The sequence below is a fragment of the Globicephala melas genome, chromosome 12 (genome assembly GCF_963455315.2).
Source record: "Globicephala melas chromosome 12, mGloMel1.2, whole genome shotgun sequence".
Lineage (NCBI taxonomy): Eukaryota > Metazoa > Chordata > Mammalia > Artiodactyla > Delphinidae > Globicephala > Globicephala melas.
In genome coordinates this window covers 12285344-12294123 of record NC_083325.1, presented here as the reverse complement: position 1 = coordinate 12294123, position 8780 = coordinate 12285344, and the positions used below count along the sequence as shown (strand labels likewise).

General features: G+C 45.3%; 1 pseudogene; it reads right to left on the bottom strand.

The window, feature by feature from the left end:
• Positions 1–6620: 6620 nt before the first annotated feature.
• LOC115842448 (axin interactor, dorsalization-associated protein pseudogene) lies at positions 6621–8236 on the bottom strand (annotated as a pseudogene).
• Between the last annotated feature and the right edge of the window lie 544 nt (positions 8237–8780).

Sequence of the window (8780 nt, the reverse complement as noted above, 5' to 3'; positions counted from 1 at the left end):
CCTGCCTACAGATCTGAGCAACTTTGAGGGATCTGCCTGTCTTTCAAATAAGATGATACTGGCATTTCCAATGAAACTTCTTCCCCAGACGATGATGCAACCTTGATAAATAGGCTAGAGCCACTTAGGGCAGAGGTGAGGGAGTGCAACGGTGAACCCCTGGGCCCTGAGGCCTCAGCCTTACCATTTCACCACCACTCCGGGGTCCCGGACCTCACCACGACAGCTCCAGCCACACTTCCTAGGCTGTGACCTGAACAGAGCATGGTGATCACCTCCTTCGTTCATTCTAAAATATATATTGAGGGAGTTCCTGCTGGTCCAGTGGTTAGGGCTCTGAGCTTCCACCGCAGGGGGCACTGGTTCGATCCCTGGTGGGGGAATTAGGATTCTGCAGGCCACGCAGCATGGCCAAAAATAAAATAAAATAAAATAATAAAATATTCATTGAGCACCTATCAGACACTATCCTCAAGGCTTTGGATATAGCAATGAACAGATGAGACAAAGATTCCTGCCTATTCGAGTGGGAGAGACAGACCGTAAGCAATAATACTAATAAATAAGGTAGGCGAAGAGGTGATAAAAGGAGAAGAGCAGGTTATCCGAAGTGCAGGGCAAGAGGCACGTATCTGTGCTAAGTAGGGTGGTAGGAAGGTGACATTTGAGAAAAGACTTAGAGGTGACAGTCACTTGCTTCTCTGGGAGAAGAAGGCTCCCAGCAGAATTAAGCAAAGGCCCTGAGGCAGGGCCACTCCTGGAGTGTTCAAAGAGCAGGAATGAGTCCACGTGGCTGGGAACTTGGAAGGAAATGAGGTCAGAAGGCATGAGGAGGAGGGTGCCCAGAGGGCGCAGGGCATCACAGGCTACTCTACGGACTTTGGCTTTTGCTCTGAGATGATATACCTTTGCACAGTTTCAGATGGAGAAGTGACAGATATTCTGACTTAATATTTAAAAGGATCCCTCTAGCTTTTGTATTGAGAACACACTCAGGGTGGGAGGAAGGAGAAACTTGGAGAGTAGGGACGAGGCTGTGCAGAAACCCAGGTGTGAGGGATGGTGGTTCCCGCTGGATTTGGTAACAGGAGGTACTGAAAGGTAGAGGGATGGTGGATATATTTTGAAGAAGGAGCCAATGGGATTTCCAAATGCACTGGATATTGGATGTGAAAGAAAAGTGGGGTTAAGGAGGCTCCCAAGGTCTTTGGCCTGAGCAGCGGGCAGAATGGATCTGCCTGAGTTAGGGGAGGCAGAGGTGGAACAGTTTTAGGAGGAGAATCAGAAGCTCAGCTCTGAACATGGTAATATTGAGATGTTTCAAGACATCAAAATAGAAACGTTGGGACTTCCCTGGTGGTGCAGGAGTTAAGAATCCGCCTGACAATGCAGGGGACACGGGTTCGAGCCCTGGTACGGGAAGATTCAACATGCCACGGAACAACTAACCTGGTGCGCCCCATCTACTGAGCCTGCGCTCTAGAGCCCGCGAGCCACAACTACTGAGCCCATGTGCTGCAACTACTGAAGCCCATGGGTTCCTAGAGCCCGTGCTCCACAAGAGAAGCCACCGCAATGAGAAGCCTGCGAACCTCAATGAAGAGTAGCCCCTGCTCACCGCAACTAGAGAAAGCCCGTGAGCAGCAACGAAGACCCACTGCAGCCAAAAAATAAATAACTAAATAAAATAAAGTAAGTGTAGTAATTAAAAAAAAAAAAAAAAGTCGAGTAGGCAATTGATATGCAAATCTGGAGTTTGGCAGAGAAGTCTGAGTGGAGATTAAATTTCAGGAGTTAACCACCTGCCTTTTTTTTTTTTGGCCGCGCAGCACGGCTTGCGGAATCTTAGTTCCCTGACCAGGGATCGAACCCGGGCCCCCTGCAGTGGAAGCGCAAAGTCCTAACCACTGGACTGCAGGGAATTCCCTGCCATTGTTGTTGTTGTTTTCCTCCCAGTGTATAATTTGACTCAGAGTATTGAATCCTCCATCGCTGCATCACTCTGAATGATGCAACTTAAATGTGTAACAAGTACATTGTAGTTGTATGTTAATACTCTGTCTCTGTGGATTAACTGTTGTACTTTGGACTGGGACAGTGACAGTTTAATATTTAACATTGTGAATATCGTGACTTTGTTTTCTAGGAGTTCAGATAATGAAAATGAGAATAATTGTAGTACCAATGCCAGCATGACCCAGATAGCACATAAAACACAGACTAAATGTTTATGTTATTTTAAAGACAAATGGAAGAACATATATAACTGGATTAGGAAAGTAAGGAACCAAAATATATCATACTGCACACTATGCAGGAAAAAACTGGGGATTGCACATGGTGGAAAAGAGTATATGAAAGCACATGTGGAGATTGAACCTCACAAGTTCAGGATGAGACAGGCAAGTACTTCTAAATCTACCAAAAGCCAGTGTGTTGGGACTTCCCTGGTGGCGCAGTGGTTAAGAATCAGCTTGCCAATGCAGGGGACACAGGTTCGAGCCCTGGTCCGGGAAGATCCTACACGCCGCAGAGCAACTAAGCCGGCGCGCCACAACTACTGAGCCTGCGCTCTAGAGCCCACGAGCCACAACTAATGAGCTTGCGTGCCACAACTACTGAAGCCCATGAGCCTAGAGCCCATGCTCTGCAACAAGTGAAACCACTGCAACGAGAAGCCCGCACACCACAACGAAGAGTAGCCCCCAGCTCACCGCAACTAGAGAAAGCCCACGCACAGCAACAAAGACCCAAAAATAAATAAATAAATAATAAAATAAATTTATATATTAAAAAAAAAGCCAGTGTGTTCGTTTGCTTGTTTGTCTCCCCAAAAGACACCAAAGCTCAGCTGAAAACAGCAGCCATTGAATCGACACAAACATGTACGATCAGCGTACTGTTCCCTTGACCGTGCTATGAAACCGAGTAGAATTACATTTCCTCATTCAGATATTGCAACTAAAATGTCTTGTGGGCCAACAGAAGGGTAGACTCTAGAGCGTAACAGATGTGTTGGCCCCTTACAGTGCGAAACTGACTCCGTCGTATCTCACCAATGATCATACTTTCTACAGTGACTCAACTGAGGCATGGCAGCCACAACAAATGTTTCCCCTAGCTCTTAGGTACTTTTTCAATGAAAACTGGAGCTTCACATCATTTCTTAATTTCTATGAAGGTTGCCTTGAAGTTGCAGAAGACATAAAACAAAAAAATTGCTGATCTCTTATACAAATACAAACTAGACTTTGCTTATTTATCTGCATATTCAGCAGAGAGTGCAAATGTAAATTTTGACAAATCCCATTCAGCATATAAGCTCCTTACCAAAGAAAACGGAAAGATCTTACTTGCTAAGTGTCCTGGACACATTTTGCTAAAAAGAGATGTGATTTACTTACCTGTGATATTGAGGCTTTTATAATGTGCATTTTGGTCACTTTTCCTTTTCTCGAAATGTAAAGAAGAATTAAATGAGGATTTTTTGTTTGTTTTGTTTTACTTTATCACTTTTACTCTATTATGTAAAATTCACTTTGCCTTGAAGTTCTACTCTCAGAAGGCACACATCACACTGATTCCTGGTGTCAGGCCAACGTGATGACATCGAGCTAAACATTCTCTCAACAAAAGCACTGAACACGGAATCATTAGGATTCTCAGTTTTACCACTAAATGAAAGAAAATAAGACATCCTAAAGACTGCAGGCACTTTAGAGAATTATTACTGGAAAAGGAAACAGAAAAAGCAAAACTATGTTACTGTATCATCAGACAGGAAGAAACAGGTCATTGTCATTTTTATTCTGTATAGGTTATATCCATTTAAATTAGTACTATTTTATTTGCCGTCTTCTTTTTTAAAGTCTTGCCTTTACGTGTCTTAAGAACATATGTAAATATGCTTCCCTGGACTTGGTTCCCTGGGGCTCACGCTCTGCTGGGTACAGAATCTTTGGAGTTGTTCTCTTTCTCCATTTTACCGATTTGCGTTTCCCCCCTTTTTCTCGCCAGCACCTCACACTGCTGCATCGAGGTCACCGTGTTATCTTCAATGTCTTCTCTGGGGAAGTAAGAGATTTGACTTTGGACATGCTCTGCAGCCAGCACAGTCCCAGCAGCAGTGTCCAGGCCTCTGGCCTTGGAAGACTCAGGAGGGCAGGTCCCCTTATTGCACAAACTTGTCCATGTCCTTGACATTTTTGCTGCTTAATGCTTTTTAGAGTGACACCCTTTCCTTCTGTCCAGTTGAACTGACACACCTTGCATCCCATAATTTCTGGCCCATCAGAGAAGGAGGAAAGGATGTAAATTACTTGGATCTGACCTTGTTTCGTATGTCCCCACCTCACTGGTAAATATTCATTGGGTTAGAAATACTATTGTGACACTCACAGGCTCCCAGACTCTGTAAATTCTAGATCATCAGGGGCTTCAGAAATAGGGTCAACAACTTTCAGAACTTTATTTCCAAACAAGTTAATATTACAAAACGCAGTCAACCAAAAATGAGGAATTCCGCCAGGGCGGTGGTTCTTGGCTGCATATTGAAATAAAATTTAAAATCGGTATTTTAAAAAAAATACCCATGTCTGGGTGGGTCTTACCCCAGGAGATTCTGATTTAATTGGTCTAGGGTGTGGCAGCAGGACTTTTGAAAAGCAACACACTTTATGGTAAAAGCTAGCTTACTTTCTTTCAAGATTATTAATTTCTTTAGAGATCTGACTTCTATTTGCACACATTCTGCCTGAAAGTTTTTGATGGTATAAATGAGGTGCTTACCCTTTGAAGGTAAGTGCTGACTGAAATATTTCTTACCATTAATATAGTGATAATCTTTATCATCAAAGTCAGTATGTTCAGTGACAAACACAAAATCCTCAGTCCAGCCATCAAAGGTGAAAATGATGACCCTCGAAGACTCTGCTTTCTGGTTCACATACCCCGCCTCCTGACCTCCACACACCTTTGACTGGCTTTTTTTTTTTTCTTCCAGTTTTGCTACATTTTAATGGTAGGTTCTTTTTAAGTACTACTATTTTTTTAAATTAATTAATTAATTAATTTTTGGCTGTGTTGGGTCTTCGTTTCTGTGCGAGGGTTTCTCTAGTTGCGGCAAGCGGGGGCCATGCTTCATCGCGGTGCGCGGGCCTCTCACTGTCGTGGCCTCTCCCGTTGCGGAGCACAGGCTCCAGACGCGCGTGCTCAGTAGTTGTGGCTCACAGGCCTAGTTGCTCCGCGGCATGTGGGATCCTCCCAGACCAAGGCTCGAACCCGTGTCCCCTGCATTGGCAGGCAGATTCTCAACCACTGCGCCACCAGGGAAACCCAAATGGTAGGTTTTTTAAGGGATTAGTTTTAGGTCTTGTCAGCAACATCAAACAGAAGGTACCGAGTACTCCACAGGGTACAGAGCGCTGCCAAGCACCTCAGAAAATGTACGTGATGTGGCGAACATGTGGTTCTTGCCCCCTGGGGAGCTTACAGTCTGGGGGTCGGCGGCGGGGGGCGGGGGGGCTGACACCTCACAGTCTAAGAGTTGAGTGAACAACAAAGTAACTTATTAAGGCAAATTCCTCATCCCCTCAAGCTACTGCGGATGGAATCGTTTTGGAATTAAGCTAATCAAGAGAGAGGCAAGACTGAATTTGGTTGAGAATTCTTCAGGCTCATATAGTTTTTTAACATCCATCATAGTAAACAGAACTGACCTAACAGACAACTGAAAGTGGAGACTAGATCTCTTGAAGTGCAAGGGCTAGAACTTGACTGTGGTTACTTACTTTAAAAAGCAAACATACTGAACGGTATGACCAGGCCTATTACACTAGTTTAAAAATAGGCCAAGTACTGGCACTGCGTTCCCCTCATGCTAGCACTGGTCATTTAAAATAGTGAATATTAAATATGTGGGCTCCACACCTAACCCACAGAATGCCCACCCCAAATCTTAATGTTCTGTGTATCAAGTATCCACCTCGTGTGCACTATGAAAGTTTTATTTATGCCCCATTATCAAGTTGAAACAATGTAAATAGTCAAATTATAAAAAGCTCATGACCTGCATATTTCCATATGTGAATGGCAATATATCTACATAGGAAATAAATGGCAATCCTATCTACCTATAAAAAAAAACAGAATATCTCCAGATTTGCGTACTCACCACTATAAGAAGAGGTAGGCAGGTTTTAAGGTTTCACAATCAGTTGTCCGAAAAACAGCAGTTATTCCTGCAGTATCTTGTTAGCATCTGACTAACAATCTAAAAATAAAATTATTTTTAGATTACATGATTTAGAAGACATTATAAACCCACCAAGAATTCGTAATTATTCCATCATTAACCCCAGAATCACTATCAGAAAGAGTAACGATGTGGTGTGGAAAGAAGCTAATCAACATGACTAAAAATATGCTCTTTCAGGGGCTTCCCTGGTGGCGCAGTGGTTGAGAGTCCGCCTGCCGATGCAGGGGACACGGGTTCGTGCCCCGGTCCGGGAAGATCCCACATGCAGCGGAGCAGCTGGGCCCGTGAGCCATGGCCGCTGAGCCTGCGCGTCCGGAGCCTGTGCTCCGCAACGGGAGAGGCCACAACAGTGAAAGGCCCGCGTACCACAAACAAAACAAAACAAACAAACAAAAAAATGATCTTTCAGAAAAACGATCTGGTCATCTGGAAAAATCACAGCTACAACCTGTGAACACGCCCATATGGGATGCTGATTTGGCCAAGACACACTATTTCTAAGCAGGAGAACCATGAGATCAGGGTGAATCAAGGCCGTCTCCGAGGAGCAGCCTATAAATTTCCAGACTGACCTTGGGCAGCATAATTGGTCCAATTCCTCTCAAAGACAGTTTCATACTATCCTAGCCACATCAACCCAAAGTTTGACATTAACTCGAAAAACCGAAGAGCATATTGGAGCGGAAGTGGACAGGTGTGTAAACTCCAGCACACTCTTATTGCTGTATTAAGTGTGCAGGTGAGCACATTCCACCCACAACAGTGTCGTTCCAGGAAGCAGGGCAGGAGTAGTGGCACATTAGAAAAGAGGCTATTCATTGCACAATTAATAGAAAAGTGAAAATGTTTCAAGATCTACAATAAGCCTGTATCCAAAGGAGTCTTTTCCATCAGTCACGTGCTGGACTTTGAATTCTGGGCTACAGCTGGGTAATGGACTCGCTCTGTCCTGCTGGCCTGGGTATGGCTTGCTTCCTGCCTGTTGAAGGGTGAATAGGCTACACAGAGCTAGGATGGTTTCTACTGAGTGGTAAGATTCACAGAAGTTCCAGGGTATTCATGTCACGATCATTCCTTGGGCAAAGTTTGATGCAGATGAAGATAAAGTGGTTTCTTGGTCAGCAATTGCAATTTCTTTCTTTTAAAGTCAGTGGGTTTCTTGTATAGTTCTATTACAATTGGCCCAGGTTTAATTTCATACTTCTCCATGAAAGCAAAACACTTGGTGCTGGTAAACCTTTTTTGGGGCTTATAGTGTTTGAATTCAAAGAAAATAGCTGCACCTTTGGTTAATTTTTCAACATGCTTCTGGAGCTCCACGTCCACATTAAAATGAACATACATATCTTCTTCTCTTGAAGCCACTGGAGTCTCTTGCACAGGAGTTAAATCCACGCCATTCAGATCTTTTACGCTAACCGTGACATAGGGATCAATGCGTCGCCCAGCATCTTTCAGGCCAATTTTCTCAATTCTGATGATGAGTAACGTCACTCCTGGTTCTGACGGCAACCTTGGTAATAAAGTACGGGGAACTCTTAGCAGGAAAGGCATCAGGAGACCCTGCTCTAGCACCACCCTCTTCTTCAAATTCCAAATTCTCTTCTTCACCAGGTGCTAAAACTCTTCTTAAGGGGACAGGCTGAACAGCAAATGGGAATTCTTTATTATATGTAAGAACATTCTTTAGGATTGGTTCTAGCTTCTTCAGATCCTCCAGTTTAAATTCTTCTTGGGACCATGTGGGCTGTAAAGCTGCATTTCGTAATTCCAAGCATGTCGCCATTTGCCTATGGTTTTCTTTTGTTCTTCGGTGAATTCAGAATTGCTGTGCTGAGCTTGGGCCTCTTTTTGTAGGTGTCTTGCTAATATCTGATGCTCCTCTATCGCCTCCACCAGCTGGCCCCAAGAGTCGAAGTCGGAGCCTCTCCCAAAGCTGGCACCCCAGCGCTGCGGCAGACTTCGGGTCACCTCCGACATGGCCGGTCCCCACCGCGTCCCCTCCCGTCCCTACCCCAGCGAGGCTAGGCTCTAGGGCACCATCTTCCCCGGGCCTGGCCCCGACATTAACAGGGCCAGGAGGAACCGCCAGGCCACCGCCACCACCCACCAAGGAGCCGCCCAAGCCCATCTGCCGCCCGAGCCAAACTCTGCGGTTCTGAAGCCTTGACTGGAACTCTGCCTCCTCAGAACCCTGAGCGTTATCCGCTCACTCAGCCCCTTCAGCGTGCACACGCGTCCCCCCAACACTGCCGTCCGTCCCTCCCCACACACTTCCCTGGGCTTCCCCCCGCCTTCACGCCCACCACTTCTCACTGGCCTCCTGGGTTGAATGCAGCCATTCTTTGCAAACGGAGTCAAGCATTTTGAAGGCATTCTTGTCATTTCAATACCTCCACCAACGGTGGCTATGGTGGGATGTGGTGATGGCATCAGTAGTGACAGGCAGCGAAGGTGGTCAGGATGACGCTGGCTGCTGCTGAGGCAGCCATGACAGACGGGAGCAATGGCAGCTGTAGCCACA